At 38.1% G+C, this 17,608-nt stretch overlaps 1 non-coding gene and 1 pseudogene across 1 annotated transcript; both read right to left on the bottom strand.

Annotated features, from left to right (window-relative positions):
* Positions 1-1,841: 1,841 nt before the first annotated feature.
* Positions 1,842-1,995, bottom strand: LOC149937612 (5.8S ribosomal RNA). Its single transcript, XR_016472442.1, has one exon. It is a non-coding gene; the product is annotated as a 5.8S ribosomal RNA (ribosomal RNA).
* A 674-nt stretch (positions 1,996-2,669) lies between these two features.
* On the bottom strand, positions 2,670-4,419 carry LOC149937611 (small subunit ribosomal RNA; annotated as a pseudogene).
* Positions 4,420-17,608: the final 13,189 nt, after the last annotated feature.

Here is a 17,608-nt window from a genome sequence, read left to right as displayed (position 1 = left end):
TTTACTAATACTTGATAAGGACAGGGAATGCACAAACCTTGGTATAAGAAACATTTTAAGAATGACTAATTTTTAATTCGCAAACAATTTACTCCGATGTAGTTTATGAAGCAGATCCTCGAGTTTGGCCAACTGTGGACACCTCTTCCCATCATGCCCGTAGATAACTCCCAAGTATTTAAAACGATATTTGCAGTAATAGGTTAAATAAACTCTCCATCCAGTTCAAACTCCTGTTGTAAACGGACAAAAATTTTCCCCGTATCAGTAAATTTCCGAAAAACCAAAGAATGGCATTTATTAACGTTAACTTTTAAGCCCCTCGACGACAGAAATTTGGCTGTAATCTTCAATAATTCCTTCATCCCAATTTCGGACTCGAAAAGAAGGTAGACGTCATCAGCAAAACAGACTATATTGGAAAGGGTACCACCGACCTCCGGCATTAAATCGATGAGTTCATCCATAACTGCGTTAAATATGATGGGCGATAGAGAATCTCCTTGTCTAACGCCACGAGTAAGATTAAGCTGGATCTCCTGCCTTGAGCATGAAATGGTAGTTGTAGTTCCAAGGTAAGTATGTAAAATATAATTGATTATTTCAGGTTCCAAGGAAGGCGATTCAAAGCCCGCTTCACACTTCCATGTCCGACAGAGTCAAACGTCTTTGTCAGGTCTAGCGAGGTTAGAGAGAGTCTTTTCCGTTTCGCAGTATTGATCGCGTAGTCTATAAGCATCGTCTTAGCCATAGTTCCATCTGCCCCAATAAACGCTTTTGCGCCATATTTAAACGTAAACTACCACGTAGCCGAGCAGCCAAAATGGTATGAAAAAGCTTCACTAAAATCGACAATATCCTAATTGGGCGCCAGTTCGAAGCTTGTCTCAAGTCCCCATCCTTGGGAATCAATATAGTACGGCACCTCTTCAGATCCCCAGGTAAGTCTTGTTTAAAGAGGAAGATATTAAAGAGCAAGCGAAGATCGTCCTTTTGAATCTTTAACAGGTCCTTCATGAGAAGCCCATCCGGACCGGATGAGGAGTCCTCTTGCCTTCTTAGATACGCAATAAATTCTTCACTGAATATTGGTATATTAGTATTATATGTCTATGTTTTCTTCCTGTAAGGTTCGGAATCAATTGGTCACTCAGCTGAAAACAAAGCTCCATAGGTCTTTTTCGATGTCCTGAGCCGTTGGTTCGATAAAGTCCGCCACTCGAGGTTCAAAAATTAGTTTGGCTAGCTTCTTCTTGTTCTTTTTAAAGAGGTCTTGCGACTGGGCAAATAAACGTTTCTCCATTTTACGTCGTCCGACTTTTGGCCTATTATTTCTACCCTGATACTTCTTTCCCTGCGAAATCGGAAACTTCCACTGGAGCCAGGTCGAGATATCATCAAGGTTGAGTTGCTCCTAAAGAGCGTCCGTCGTGATGCGTATAAAAACTCGTTACGGTCCGCTTGCTCCAAATATTTATTACCGGATACGACTGATAACAGGATACGCTTAATGGCAGGATACGACTGCAGACTGGGTTTGACTGGGCGGCTCAGGATACAAGTAGTATTTCGAATAGCGGTGGGACGCTTACAAGTTAATTCCGAAAAAATCTTTAATTTCTGAAATAACTTGATTTTAATTATTCTAATCTAGATTTAGCCAATTACATGTTTCTTTGACGGAGTACAGCGTTCCGGGCTACCCAGAAGGAAGAGGTGAGTAAGGCGTGCCAATTTCCCCGAAAGGAAAGGTTGGTTTAATCGATCCTCGGAAGCCGAGGAAACGATCATCGAAGCCCGAATTTTCCACGAAGTGAAAAACGGCGCATTGGTCAGTAATCCGACCCTCAGACAGGTGAAACTTCGGTAAAGACCCGAGGTTGCAATGTGCGTTCGAAAGATAAGTGGTCAATGTGTCCTGCAATTCATACCAAGTATCGCAGCTGGCTGCGTTCTTCATCGACCCACGAACCGAGTTATCCACCACTTAGAGTCGTTTGTAATTTTTGCCATATAAGATCCGTTGAAATATAGAAAAAAAGGCGAACGCCATCGTCGCGAAACGACAGACGCTCTTTGTCGGAAGTTATACGGATAAAGAGAACCCATCGAGCGGCCACGACGCCTTAAATCGTGGCCCGATCCTTCCGGCGTACTTACGCTCTGACACGACTAGTTCTCACTTCACGAACGAAGCGCACTTCGACGTTCGAGATTTTTTATTTTAGAGAGTATAAGAAAGTCGTTACCGAATTGCACGGGGCAATAGTTTTGAAAGCAGCGCGCAAACGACCACGGCGCTCTCGTTCGCTCGCTCGGAGAACGGGAAGAAAAATGAAATTGAGATCGGACCGTCGTAGGATCACGAGGAACCCTAGTCACACTCGCGTGCTTTCGGCGAAACTCGAAACTCCTTCGACACGGGCGTTAGTCGGCACCGGCTCGATCGGATCGGCTACCAACTGCAACGCGCCCGTCCTTTCTCGGCATCGTTCTTCAACGCACAATCGGTGGCTCGTGTTCTAACTCTCTGCGAGTTCCGAAGCCAACGGGTACTACTTTTTACATAGCACGCTCCTCCGCGAAAACCCTCAGGTGAAACGTTTATTAAGCCCAATCGAAAAAAACGTTTTCGGCTCCGGTTAACGTTATCATAACCGTAGTATCGACCTTGATCCTTCCGCAGGTTCACCTAAGGAAACCTTGTTACGACTTTTACTTCCTCTAAATGATCGATTTTGGTCACCTTTCCGGTACGGCGGTGCGAACCGAAAGTCGCTCCGAGCACCAGTCCGAAGACCTCACTAAATCATTCAATCCGTAGTAGCGACGGGCGGTGTGTACAAAGGGCAGGGACGTTTTCAACCAGAGCTTATGAATCGCGCTTACTGGGATTTCCTCGTTCAACGGGGACAATTACAAGCCCTTATTCCTATCATGAAGGAGGTTCATCGGGTTACCCAATCTTGTCGGACAGGGATACACACGTTGATTCCTTCAGTGTAGCGCGCGTGCGGCCCCGTACATCTAAAGGCATCACTGACCTCTTTTTGCTCTGTTACGTGCGGCTAGACGCCGCTTGACCCTCTAAGAAGGAAGACCCACACAAGTGATCGGTAGCCTATTTAGTAGGCTAGAGTCTCGTTCGTTATCGCAATTAACCAGACAAATAGCTCCACCAACTAAGAACAGCCATGCACCACCACCCACCGAATCAAGAAAGAGCTCCTAATCTGTTAATCCTTCCGGTGTCCGGGCCGGGTAAGTTTTCCCGTGTTGAGTCAAATTAAGCCGCAGGCTACACTCCTGGTGGTGCCCTTCCGTCAATTCTTTAAAGTTTCAGCTTTGCAACCATACTTCCCTCGGAACCCACAAACTTTGGTTTCCCGGAAGCTGCCCGCCGACTCAATTGAGTAACTCTAGCATATCGCTGGTTGGCATAGTTTATGGTAAGAACTAGGATGGTATCTGATCGCCTTCGAACCTCTAACTTTCGTTCTTGATTAATGAAAACATTCTTGGCAAATGCTTTCGCTGTAGTTTGTCTTTGGACGGTCCAAATATTTCATCTCTAGCGTCGCAATACGAACGCCCCCGTCTTTCCATTTTAATCATTACCTCGTGTTCCGAAAACCCACACAATAGAACTCGAAGTCCTCTTTCATTATTCTATGCACCATTATTAAGGCGGGACGCCTGCTTTGAGCACTCCAATTTCTTCAAAGGAAACGTGGCGGGCACCGACGACACTCAATCAAGAGCGCCGAAGGAAAACCGCCAGGATTTTCAGGCCAGGCAGTAGCCGCCGAAGCGGACCGCCGGTCTGTAACTTGGATTCAACTACGAGCTTTTAAACCGCAACAACTTTAATATATGCTATTGGAGCAGAATTACCGCGGCTGCTGGCACCAGACTTGCCCTCCAATGCAATAGATCCTCGTTAAAGGATTAAGAGTGTACTCATTCCAATTACGGGCCTCAAAAGGGTTCCGTATTGTTATTTTGCTGCCTTCCTTGGATGTGGTAGCCGTTTCTCAGGCTCCCTCTTCGGAATCGAACCTTGAATACCCGTTACCCGTAACGACCATGGTAGGCGCGTAGCCTACTATCGAACTTTGATAAGGCAGACACTTGAAAAGAAAAACATCGCCGATACAAGATCGTGCGATTTGCCCAAAGTCGCCATGGTAAACGGGCCGAAGCCCGATTGGACTTAGTCTAATAAAAGCGCTCGTTCCCGAAAGTCGGAACTCTGCTGCATGTATTAGCTCTAGAATTACCACAGTTAAACAAGTAAAAATGTACGATCTAAGAAACCATAACTGATTTAATGAGCCATTCGCGGTTTCATATGGCACGCCAAACCGGACAAAATTCGTCTACCACTCGCTATATTCATACTTTACCTCTTGTTATATTCATACTTGGTCTTGCTATACTCATACTTGGTCTTGTTATATTCATACTTTACCTCTTACTTTACTCATACTTGGTCTTGCTATACTCATACTTGGTCTTGTTATATTCATACTTGGTCGTGCTATATTCATACTTGGTCTCGTAATATTTATACTTTTTCTCTCTCTTGTACATCGAGGTCTCTCACACTTCGACTCTCTCTCTCTACTCTAACTTGGTCGTTCACTATTCATACATCGCACCTCTCTCTCATACTTCGACGCTATCTCTCTATTCTAACTTGGTAGTTCGCTATTCATACATCGCACCTCTCTCTCATACTTCGACTCTCTCTCTCTCTACTCTAACTTGGTCGTTCACTATTCATACATCGCACCTCTCTCTCATACTTCGACTCTCTCTCGGTCTTTCGCTATTCATACATCCATAGTTTTCTTAGCTTTCTCTCTAGCTTCAAACCGTCGCGCTATCAAATCAAAACTTTGTACCGCGCGCTTTTGGCCAAGTTAAGTTTTTAGAAACCTTATGTCAAATTGAATTTAAAAAATGACTATAGAATGGGACCAAATACCTCCAGGTTTAAAAATTCCAACTAAATGGTCATTTTATCACAATATTCTACCAAATATCAAAGATTTAGCTTAAGGAGTTTCCATCGACTATGAAAGAGTGGTATTTAAGAGGTGGTAAATAACAAAATGATATAAAAGTTGTTAAATAATGGTTATTAACATTACAGCATAAAATGGGAAAAGTGGTAAATAATGGTAGATAACGTTATGGAATAGCTTTAATCCCTAATACTTGTTTGCGCCATCAATCGGAGGACTTTATTCAAACATTTCCCCAGTGACTTTCCCCCCTCCAACTTACGAAACGTGCTACTAACATTTTTGATATTATTTTAATACGTCGCTTCCATTGGCTTAGGCTCTGGGTTACTAAGAATTGACAACGGTCCTCGCAGTGGCGCCGCCAGCAATAGGCACGAGTAGGCACGTGCCTACGTGGAAAACCAGAGGGGGCCCCTTTATTAAAAAAGGGAGCCATATTTTTTCATATTGGTAAATTTTCCGTAGTTGAATTAATAGAGAAATTGCCGAAAAATTTCAAATTTGTGACTATCAACTAATGCACATATTTTATGGGTTTATATTTACTCCATTTAAAAAGGATAATACCCATTGTATAATACCAGGGGGTAATCGCGTAAGCAAAAACGCAACGTGTGCCTTACGCGGCTGTCACTTCTCCTCCCGCTGAGGGGGAGTTACGCGCGTGGCTAGTGATATTTTCGAATGGGTAGGTAATAAGCCCGAAAATAGTTTTTTTTTGCTTCGTGGGTGCGTGCTTGCAACAGCCTACTTCCAGGGGGTAGTAGGTCAAACTTTGAAGCCCTCTAGCGCTCTTTAAACTCGTCGCAGAGAAACGCGACAAAAACCTGCATACTTCTCAGCTCCTCCCCTAAAACCACAAGAAATTTCTGTACTGACTATTGAATCACCCTGTATATAAGTTGATAAAGTAACTTGGTTAGTTATAGTAGTAGTATAGTTTCTGTCTTTCAGATGGTTGTTCATACCAGCGAAAACACATGTTTTAAATTCGAAAATAACTATCTAATGTTTAATGTTTATAATAGTTCTTTTTATCTCCTGATATAATAATGCATACATATTTTCACACAAAGTAAGCGTTATTTACATTTTTGGAAGCATTTCAATTTTTTATGGTCTTGGCTGTATCACTCGGAGATTTCCAAAGACTAAGAGGAATTCACTGAGAGTTATTAGTCTATAGTCACATAATAATTAAGTTGTCAATGGCGAAACAGACCATTATTAAAAAAATGCATTAGGTAAATAGGTAGTGTCATACTTATGTTTATTATGTTACTTATGGTTAAAGTAAATATATTAAAAATTGGTTGGAATTGCCAAGAGGGGGCCCCAAAGTGTAGTGCCTACGTGGGAAAAAATCCTGGCGGCGCCAGTGGGTCCTCGAATAACTTAGTCTTTGTAAGGGCCAAGTAACAACCAACAAAGCGGCCCGCGAAATCGCCGCTGTTTGATGAACGAGCCAAGACCCTTTGAAAATTAAAACGCCAGTGTCAGAAGACCATGAACTTCTACAAATTTAAGTACAGCTTACTTTGTGAAAATAATGATGAATTATTGAATCGGGATTTAAAAATCAGAATTATAAACATTCGCTTCATTTTCAAAGTTCATATTTTTAAATTTCATACAAACCAAAAGTAAAGCTACGGAAGATAAAAGCTTTTTGAAAGGATATAGTTTTTTTGGTTTTTGCTATAATTATTTATTTCAAATTCTTTAAAGTTACCTTGTCCATGGATTATTTAATCTTAGTTAAAAACGTTAGGCCAATTTATCATTCTTGATTTAGGACATTTTAAGAGGGGGAAACACTGCGAGTGAACGCTACATGAAACATTTTAGCGCCTTCTCTCAAACATTGCAAGAGTTGCAACGCTCACGGGCGAAAATGTGGTGGGAATGCCAAATAATTTAAAACAAAATCAAATAGTAAAAATTTATGTTTTGAGCACTGCGCCCATGATTGAGATTAATTTATTCAAAGACATTAAATATTACAAAAAAGAAGACTTTAGAAGCCATAGAGATATTCCCAAGGGAGGAAAGTGTTCAGCACCGACGTGGCATAGTATACACTCTTTTTCGCGGTATTTTCTGAGCGCGTCCATGTTTGGTGTTCCCCCTTTCAGCCCCATCCTCCATAACGGATACCCAAAGAGTGGATTCTAGACTCCCCGCTGAGGGCAGAAGCTATGGCCGACGAGCGGGAGGCAATTAAGAGGGGTAAAATAAAGGTGCGAAAAAGAGTGTAATGCCCCGTTGAATCGCGAGCGCGATTCGTAGAGTCAAATTTTCCGATGAACTCCCCCCCCCCCCCTCGGATACGACGACCAATGGAATGGGGGGGGGAGCAAAATAACGAGAATTAATATTGGTGTATATACCAATGAGCCTTCACACCAAGCGCACCAGATTCAAAATAAAACAAATGGTAAAATTAACAAGCACTAAAAGCGAACAATGCAATAAAATGAACACACAAAACAAAAAATTAAAATACGCGACAAATCGAATAACAAAACAAAAAACCAAAAAAAAAGAAACGAGATAATAATAGTCCGCAGAAAGTTATCAAGTCCGAACAGCGTTGCGAAGTATAGCGCAAGTGGCGGAAATAACGTCTGAAAATCCGGCGTGGACTGCTTTCAACACACCCGTCAGAGAGACGGGAAGAGCTCTCTTATGGAGACTACTAAGGAGACCTCGCCGTGCTGCAATTTGGGATGGACAGGCGAAGAGAATGTGCTCTAAGCAGACTTGGAAATAGTGAAATTTTTTACGGGGGCCCTGCGCGCCCCCGACCCCCCTTAAGTTTATTTTTATTGAGAGCCACTGCCCAAGCGGGGGGGGGGGATTAGGGGGAAAAATTTAAAATTAGGTAGGGAAAATAGGAAAATAAAAATTGGTTACGTTACTTACATAACAGTTATTAACTTTAAAACAAGCAAGTATATTATAATATCACACATAATCATTTGTAACGCTAGATCCCGCTCTCGTATAGGGTAGGAAAACAGAGTTTCAAAAACGACGTACAAATCAATATGTTCCAGAAAAATGTTTAATAAATATTTTTTAATTAAATTGAGAGCCCCGGTGGCCCGCAACCCCCGTTCGAATGATTTATTTTAAGAGCCCACTGATTTTTATTAAGAGCCATTGGCCCCAAGACTCCCGCTAATTCCAAGTCTGGCTCTAAGGCAAAACTATCGCGACTGAAAGCAGCGTTGCCAACCTGTACGATAATTATCGTTTTGTACGATAATTTCACCTACCGTACGATGTCGCCAATTGTACGATAATTCAGTAGGATGAACGATATTACAACGTACGATATCGGCAATTGTACGATAATTCAGTAGGGTGTACGATATTACAACGTACGATATTGAAAATTGTACGATAATTCAGTAGGAATGAGTTTTTGTTATGTACGTTGTTGAAAACTACCAGTTTTGACGCTAAATTATAGTACGCTCTCAACAAAATAGTACCATTTATAATATTATGCAAAATGGTATTTGTACCATAATTATAGTACGTATGGCAACGCTGCCGGTGATTCTCTATCCCTCTATGTCTAAAGAGAGATAAGAACCGTTCCCTCTTTTAATTTCTCCCCCCTTTTGTACTCGCTAGTCAGACCTCTAGATATTTTTGAAGCGTACGAAAAAAAAAACTGAAATTTTCGGGTGTTGGTACGATAATTTTATTCGATCAGGTTGGCAACGCTGGCTGAAAGAGTCGAGTCATTTCACAACCACCGCTTTAAACAGATATATGTTTTCAAGCCCATAATAAAATCCTCGATTTTCTTAAATTCATTATTTGGTTTTTAAGAATATTAATAAAAAAAACTTCAATCGATTCGTCGGTGCGAATAGTAGACCCGCAATTTAACGTCATAATTTAGTCGAATCAAATTGTGGAAAATATCTTGCACGGACCTATTTCAAGGTCGTTTGACGTAGACTTCGCACTTTACACATAGTCAGCCTACAAAATTGGCTCTGTCCGGAAAACTGTTGGTGTTAGAACACAAATTATCGAAGGTAAAAATTAGCTTACTTGTCAGACTAAATATGTGTCAACGCCCGCCGGTCGCAATAAAATGTCTGAGTGATACCAAAAAAATCGGGTCACGATAAACGTTTCTTCGCTTAGTCATTATATTCCAAAGATACATTTTTAATGTTGAAAGGTTTTGTTTTGAGCCTGAGGGGCTACTCTCGAATTCGTGGCGTTGGGCCACTGCATTAGCACTACAGTGCTACGGGAATAAATTAACCTTAGTTTGTATAATCAAATCAATATGTGTACCTGATTACGTGCCATATTATTGTTTCTGCTACAGCTAGAACGTTTAACTTCGCCCACGTTGAAGGGAACTAATATAGTAAACCCAGGTAATAGAAGGTGTAGGGAGCTATCGGTGCGCTCTTTAACTCGGCCGCTGGTTAAAAGGCTGTAGTGGTGTTTTGGGTATTAGCTTAGCTGATTATTATTATTATTGAAGGTACACGAAAGGTAATTATGGCACGCCAAACAGGACAATATTCGAAAGTTCACAATGTATATGTCGAAACGTCGACGCAACTCCAAAGAGCTAACAACGTATACTTGAAACGTCGACGCAACTCGAAATTTCATTATACTTGAAACATCGACGCAACTCGAAATTTCATTATACTTGAGATTTCGTATACTCGAAATTTTAGTATACTTGAAACGTCGACGCAACTCGAAATTTCATTATACTTGAGATTTCGTATACTCGAAATTTTAGTATACTTGAAACGTCGACGAAACTCGAAATTTCATTATACTTGAAACATCGACGCAACTCGAAATTTCATTATACTTGAAACATCGACGCAACTCGAAATTTCATTATACTTGAGATTTCGTATACTTGAAACGTCGACGCAACTCGAATTTTCTTTATATTTGAAATTTATTACAATTGTGAACATTTTCGTATAAGCGGTTATTTTACCGACGTCAACTCGCAGATATAGTCTTTAAAAAATATTTGGGATATGGCAGGACTCGCGAAACTTGAATAAATATAACAAGTATGATGTTTCCTTCATTTTCGCTAATATTTCCTGCCCTCTTTTCCCAGGGACAATGCTTGGGTATCCACTCCCGGGTAGCAAAGTGAACGTTGCTGTATGGTTGGGTTTTGGTTTTTTGGTAGATAAAGCGTTTTTAGTTTATTATTAACTATTCGTCTACGTTGATATTTAATACCTGCAAAAACCAATTTTCCACAGGAATATTGCTATATAGATATAAAACGTATTTATAACTTTTTTTAAAACTGAAATGCATGAGGATATTTTGTTGATAATTTTGGTATTAAATGAACGTTATTTTTAAGTAAATAAATTACCATAAATCTACTAGCTTAAATATTCATTATTCAAACAAAGCTTGCCTCGTATAGTTGAGTACGACAGCCAGGTGAAGCTAGCATATCCTTACATAGCCCAAGAATGTATCCGGCTCCTGTTTCTCCATGGGCAAACTTTTCAGAGGAGAGGTATATTTTGGCTTGAAAACTTGTTATTCAATTACAATGAATAAGCCATAAAATACATAATACTTATTATCAGCCCTTAAACCAAGATTTTGGTTATTTGTACCTACATGAAACTAGTGCATATATTGGTCGAGCAAACACGCGGCCTCTAATATCAATCCTTCCTTCGTGAATAAACGACCGTTAACGACGAGCGAAGCAGTATTTGAAGCTTGGAGGAATCACTTATTTAGTTAGGGTGAATTATAAAATTAGTAGGTATTTGTTCAATTGGACAATAACTTAACAGTTAACACTAGGCGACATACCCGGCCTAGGCTTACAATCATTTTGGCAACTTGCAGGCAGGAATGAGGCCCAAATTAAACTACAAGTGTTGCTAATTACCGTAGTTTTAAATTTTTTTTTGTGCACCTAGTAACATTAATAATAATTTTATATTTGAAGTGTTGGTTCCAATTGCTTATAAACATAAGTTTTGTGCTTTAGAATACTTATTGAGTATATTCAAAGTGAAATTTAAGGGTAATTGCCTGCTTAAAAGGATGAAAATACACTGTAAAGCCTTTATTACACTTCAAAATTACTTGATACTAATTAGTTGTAAACAATACCTTGCCCAACTAATTGCATAGTGTGCAAACAAATAATTGTGTATTGGTATCATGAATTGTAAAACTATCATATTCACACTTGGCAATTATAAATTGTTTACAACTAATAATTGTTAAGTGTAAACGCCCCTTATGGCTTTTGTCATCTCATTAATGTAGTATAATTGCTTTCAAAACAAAACCACGTAACTTTATATTAATTATAATTAAAGTTTGGTTTTGAAGGTGACGTCTTACATTTACTTTCAACGGCTAAACTGATTTTTTATTTCATTTTAGGGATTTTTATCACCTGGAATTTATTCCCAAACAGGTTTTTGGTTTACGATACTTGTTTATTTACCCTTGCTCAAGCCTAGAACCTAAAATTAACTTGAGAAATGATAAATATAGATTTAAATGAGTCAAGATGAACAGGTTAATTAGTTACATAAATTCAATAATGTAGTGAAAATGAAAAAAACTGAAATACAATAGGAATATCTTCAAATCAACGAATACTTTCCAAACTCAGAGCCAAGACCATTTTTAATAAACTATAAGAAATCAAATGATCTGTATAGTAGATAAGTTGTTACAAGTCAAGGCTTATTTGGTAAAATAAAAACCTCCCCATGAGGCCACCAAATGGCGAGTATGAACAAAGGCCAGTGACGCCAGGAGCTTGGTACATGGGTCAATAGACCCAGAAGCTCCCATGAGTATGGACTGCAAATCCAGTGACCCCTAGCCCCACAGATAGGGACAGTATATATAATACAGGAAGATGATGACAATAATAGCTAAAAAAGTAGTTGAGGGAGAGTTCAATTATATATATTTCTACCGAAGGAGCTCCTACGAGCTGCTTTATAGCAGAACCCAGTTTAAAATATCATAAAAACTGAGCTGACGTTGGGTTTAGCATTCTGTAGCCATTATGCCGAACTTAATAATATAAGGAGATACTCAAATTGGCCCAGAAATATTTCACCTAACTTCAAGGAAATATACTTGAAGTTTGAGATGAAATACATTTCTTCACCCTGAGCCAAAATTCTAAACATTTTTCTTGAAATATAATTCCAAGTTGTTAAATTATTGTTAGTTTAAGGTAAAATAAGCTTTCATATAAGGAGATAGAGGAAATTTTTCTGGACCAATTTGACCATCTTTAATTTTGATCTTGAAGTGAGAGGAAATATACTTGAAGTTTGAGATTAAATAAATTCTAAACAATTTTCTTGAAATATAATTCCAAGTTGTTAAATTAATGTCAGCTCGGGGTCAAATAAGCTTTCATATAAGGAGTTTGTCAAATTTAACCAATATTTAAAATTTGTCTTTTTTATTTGAAGTAAAATGCAAATTTCTCTGAGTATATATAATACAGGGAGATAATGACAATATCTAAAAAAGGAGTTGAGGGAGGGTTCAGTTATGTATATTTCTACTGAAGGAGCTCCTGCAAGCAGAACGAAGTTTAAAATATAATAGACGATTATATTTTAAACCTGGTTCTGCTATACAGCAGCTCTTTTATTTTTAAGGTTTTCAACCCTGAAATATTGTCGGTTTATTTTTTATCATGCTTGAGTTTACTTAATTTAATGAAATGGCAATGCACAAGCTTTGGTATTTTTTTGGTCTAAAATTCAATATCATGAGTTACAAAATTAAATTAAAGCAAATAGTTTTTGGTACCTGATATTAATCTTTTATAGAATATTTTATTGTACGTGTTTAATTCAGTTTTAAAGGACTTCTCAAAACAGACTTAACTAGCTAAGAGTTGTGATAAAGTTTTTACTCTCTTGAAGTGGTTCTTGATATTAAAAGCAAACTATATGCATGGTACAGATTTCTTTCATGTTTAAAAAGTGAAAGGTCATTTTAAAAAAATGTTCAAACTAATCTGCTAAAAGTTGTTATAAATTTTTAACTCTTTGGGAGTGACATGTTAGTCATTTGAATTACCTGATTTTTAAAATATTGTAAGAAAAAATATGTGTTTTAATAAAAATAAAGCAGTTCATTCTGGTCGTTTTATTTAGAAACTATGGCCTTAAAACTAAATGGATGAGATTTATTTATACGCGGATAATTTTAGTCATAAATATACGTAGATAGAATGGTAAATTAAACGTTATTTAAAACGTAGATATTTAGTAAAGAAAGCGTTTTAAAGGTTTCATTACTTCTTCTTCTCAGGTTGGTTGCTCCAATGGCTATCGGGGCTTTTCTATAATCATCCTTGGTAAATTTTTTTCCATGAATGTCATACTTAACTAACAAACTCCTTTGCGCATGACTATAATTTATTCCTGTCAGTTTTCCTGCAGTTGTAAAGCGAAGTTGTCCAAATATAGATTCTAGTGCACTCCCATTAACCTTTATAGGCAGTATAAATCTTCCTGGGAATTTTTGGCCTTGAGGAGTATAATGCGGCAACCATGCTTTTTAGCTAAAAATATTACGAGTTATTAATTTATAAATTCCAAAGTCATTATAAAACACTTACCTGGTGTGACGGGCAGATTATAAAATGTATTTTGTGGAATGGCCTGTATGGATGGGGCATGCATGGACTGATCGTATGACGCTCAAATAAATCTTCATTTTCTTTACGTCCAAAAGGACCGGAAACACGCATCAAACTCTTGATTAAGCTTAGATTGACACTGGCTCCATCCAATACGAATGCTCGTACGTGAAATTTATATGATTCGAAAACTCTTAGAACATCATACAAACTACCGAGCAAAGCCTGAAAAAACGTTTAATGTAAACAAACTGGGTATATGGATAAAATTCATTAGTTTAACCTCTTTCTTGACTGGTCCACACGATGTTATATAAGGACCAACAACATCAAAAGAGTATGAAATATCTCGCCAAAGAAATTGGAGAATGTAGTTGGTAGGTTTTTTCTCAATTTTGTCGTTTTTGAGCAGTTCATAAATATCCTTCAGTTCACTATACTCATTATGAGATAATGCCAGACCAATCAATTTATTACTCGAGGAATTCCACATGATTTTGGAGATTACTCTCACTTCGTCAAATATTAATATTCCTTCCCCTAGGGGTTCTGGCAAACCTTTACTAGTTTGTTCCGATTTAATTTTTCCATAAAGATCACGCTGTTCTACTAGATAATCTTGGTTGATTCCGCTGTCTTGAAGCCGAGCCTGGGTAAAATCTTTTAGAGATCTCTCGCTGGGGAGATTCAGTATGTGGAATGATTTCAGAGCTGAGTAAGCTGCTGGACTTCTAACATAAACTGCAAGCGCTAGACGAAACGTTATCATGGACCATTTGTTTCCTTTATAACCTGTCCATAAAAATAATATATTGAGGTAATAATTCATTGCCTAAAACATTTAAACACCTACGTAGTTACTTACGGTTATGTAGTTCATCTCTGAAAAATTCGCTAGTTTGTTCTTTGTGTTGTGTATACCGATCTTTGTTCCATACGTTTCTTAACTTTCTTGCTATTTGGTGATTTTGACATTCATCTATCACAGAGGACAAATCACCCGGAAACTCATTACTAATTCTTTGAACTATGTCAATCATTTCTTTATTCTGGTCATCAGAAAGCGATACAGTCATTTTTGCAATTTTTTCTCGGAGGCGTGAAACTTCCTTTTGCAATAACATACGGCTATGGCGAATGCTCTTGATACGGACATCATGGCTTCTTGGACTTAAAACTGAAAGTTTTACACTAGATGATACATCTGTTTTACAAATCTTTTTTTGGGGATTTTAAGTTCTTCAATTGTTGTATTATGTTTACGTTTCCTACATTTATATTACTTCTTCTAACCACCCCATTCATCCAAATTTTGCACTCTCTGCATTTACTTTTGTCAACACCTTGACCAGGATTTATGAGACTAGTGCATTTTGGTGATTGAAAACGACAAAATGGAATTGTTTTAGATACTAATGAGGTTAATGTAGCACCACCAGAATTCAACTTTATTTCTTCCATCGTAAACCCCTCGCATATTGTATAATTCCCATAGGATGTTAATTTTTTAATTAGTGGTGAAAGTTCTCCCGACAGCTCCCAGTGTTCTGTTTTAGTAGCTTGAGCCTCAAGATCACTGGTAACCGAGTTCTCGGTAATGTCATCAACTTTCTTGATAATATTCGAGACAACGCCTATTTCATAACCAAATACCTGCAAGCTGGCTCTTAAAGTTGAGGCAGATATTACGATTCTTACAGGGTTCACAACGCAGTAGGTTTCTTTCCACTCCTGTTCTTTCAAGGCGATGATATCGATAGGCCTTGCACATCTAGGATAATAAACATGGTCCTTTCTTCTTATAATAAAACTTGAATAGTCAGTACTCGCGTCGGTTGATTAAAACAGTTCCAAGTCGTCCAAAGGCTTAATTAAAGCATTAATCGCAGGTTCAACTAATTCTTATAAATTATATTTCCTACAGGAACTATCTTGAGAAACCAAATCCATTATTCCCTCGCTAACTTTTCCCTAGAAATAGCAGACGCTAATTTCCGGAATTGTTTTTTTTTTTCAAATTTCAATCGAATTACAACACCCAATCAGGCGCTTAAATGACATGACGTAATAAACTCGCGAGTTTTAGCCCTGCGTACCGTGTGTGTCTATCGTTTGCGGCTAGGTTCTATGGAGCGATGGGCATTCCAAGTGTGTCTATCTATGTTTTCTTGCTTCGATCTATACCGTCCTCGTCTCGTTCCAATTATTTCCACACAAAGGAAACAATTTTGGTGTTGCATTGAAATATGTTTCATAGATTATCAGTTTGAAATTAAAAATTTTGGTTAGTACTAAACGTTTATTACCAGCATTTATACTTGTATCTTTTATTTAATGAATAAGTTGTTTGAATAGAGTTACTTAAAATGGGAAATAAGTCTAGATCTTTTATTTTAATATTTTTCACTTTGAGCGCTTTACAATCCATTTGCGAAAGTGACGACGTTGAAAATTATATCCGGGGGTTATTACGAGATTTTGAACAATGTTCAAGGAATAGGTATTCTGAAGATATAAACGTAATTGAAAGACACCAGAGAAGAATTCAAGGTCATTGCCAAGTGTTAGAGGCAACATTAATATCGCTTCAAATTAATTATGATACATCCAATGACCATGCAATAGAACGTCTTTATAATGTTGTTTTCGATTTCTACCGCACCATTTCGTCGCTTTCCAATGAATTGGAAGACGCCCTCCTAAGAGAAATAGACGTAAACGATCCGTATGTGTTTCCAATTATCGTTACTGGAGAGGTCGGAAGGCCAAGATTTGACATTTCCTCGGAACAAATAAGATTTTGTAGGGAAAGGTTCAGTCTGTCTTGGACAAGAACAGCATCGCTCCTAGGAGTATCAGTACGGACATTAAATCGCCACAGGCATAACCTTGAATATACCGAAAATGATGTCCAAATATCGGACAATGAGTTGGACACTTTTATCCTAAATATTTTGCGTACGCACCCTAATATAGGTGAAACTTGCGTTATTGGCGGCTTAAGAAGTTCCGGAATTCGAGTTCAAAGGTGGAGGATAAGGGAAAGGTTAAACCTATTAGATCCAGTTGGTAGGGCGTTGAGGAGACGAACAACTATTAGAAGAAGGATATACAGAGTTGGTGGAGCTAACGCACTTTGGTACGATATCTTTTTTATTGCTAAACTTTTCTATGAAAAATCACACGGATCGAAAATCAATGAAACATTTCATAGACGCGCAAATCATTTGTTTCTATTATTTAACCAACTAAAGATTATAAATTTAACTCAAATAAGTAGGGGTAGACTTATAGTATGATCGATTTTTATGTTTACCATTATTATTAGGAATTTTATTGGTAGAAAGTATCCAATTTAGTGGTATAATGTTTTTATAAGAAAAGTTTATTTATTTATTTTATTTTTGATCCTATTCCGTGAGCTTTCGAAATCGAATTGTTGATTGGGAACCACCTAAATTTCAATTTCGAACCTTGATTTCGAATTTCTAAATATTTGCGCCCGCCTAAGTCCACCTGTATTAAAAAGGGGCTAGAAGTTGCGGTCCCGCTGAATTTATATTAAGACCAATTTCCGTCGTCTGTATAGTCCTTTGCATTTCAGGCGAATTCGTCTGCATTACAGACGACGGAAACTGGTCTTCGTAAAACATTTAGGGGGGTGAAAACTTTTAACCACCTTTTAATAAAGGTATATTGGGTTCCATTAGGAAAGATAACAGAATTAAGCTGGTTTCACACTCGAGGGAAAATTAGCAGCGTAAAGTTCGAGGAACTAACCACTTTCGAAATCAGGTGTACAAATGTGCAGTGAAATCACTGAAATCAGTAGCTTCCATAACGTTAAATCAAAAGTGAAATCACGTGAAATCTGAAATCTGGTGTACAA

The sequence above is a fragment of the Leiobunum rupestre genome, chromosome 7 (assembly GCF_980474605.1).
Source record: "Leiobunum rupestre chromosome 7, qqLeiRupe1.1.hap1, whole genome shotgun sequence".
NCBI lineage: Eukaryota > Metazoa > Arthropoda > Arachnida > Opiliones > Sclerosomatidae > Leiobunum > Leiobunum rupestre.
This window is presented reverse-complemented; position numbering and strand designations above follow the sequence as displayed.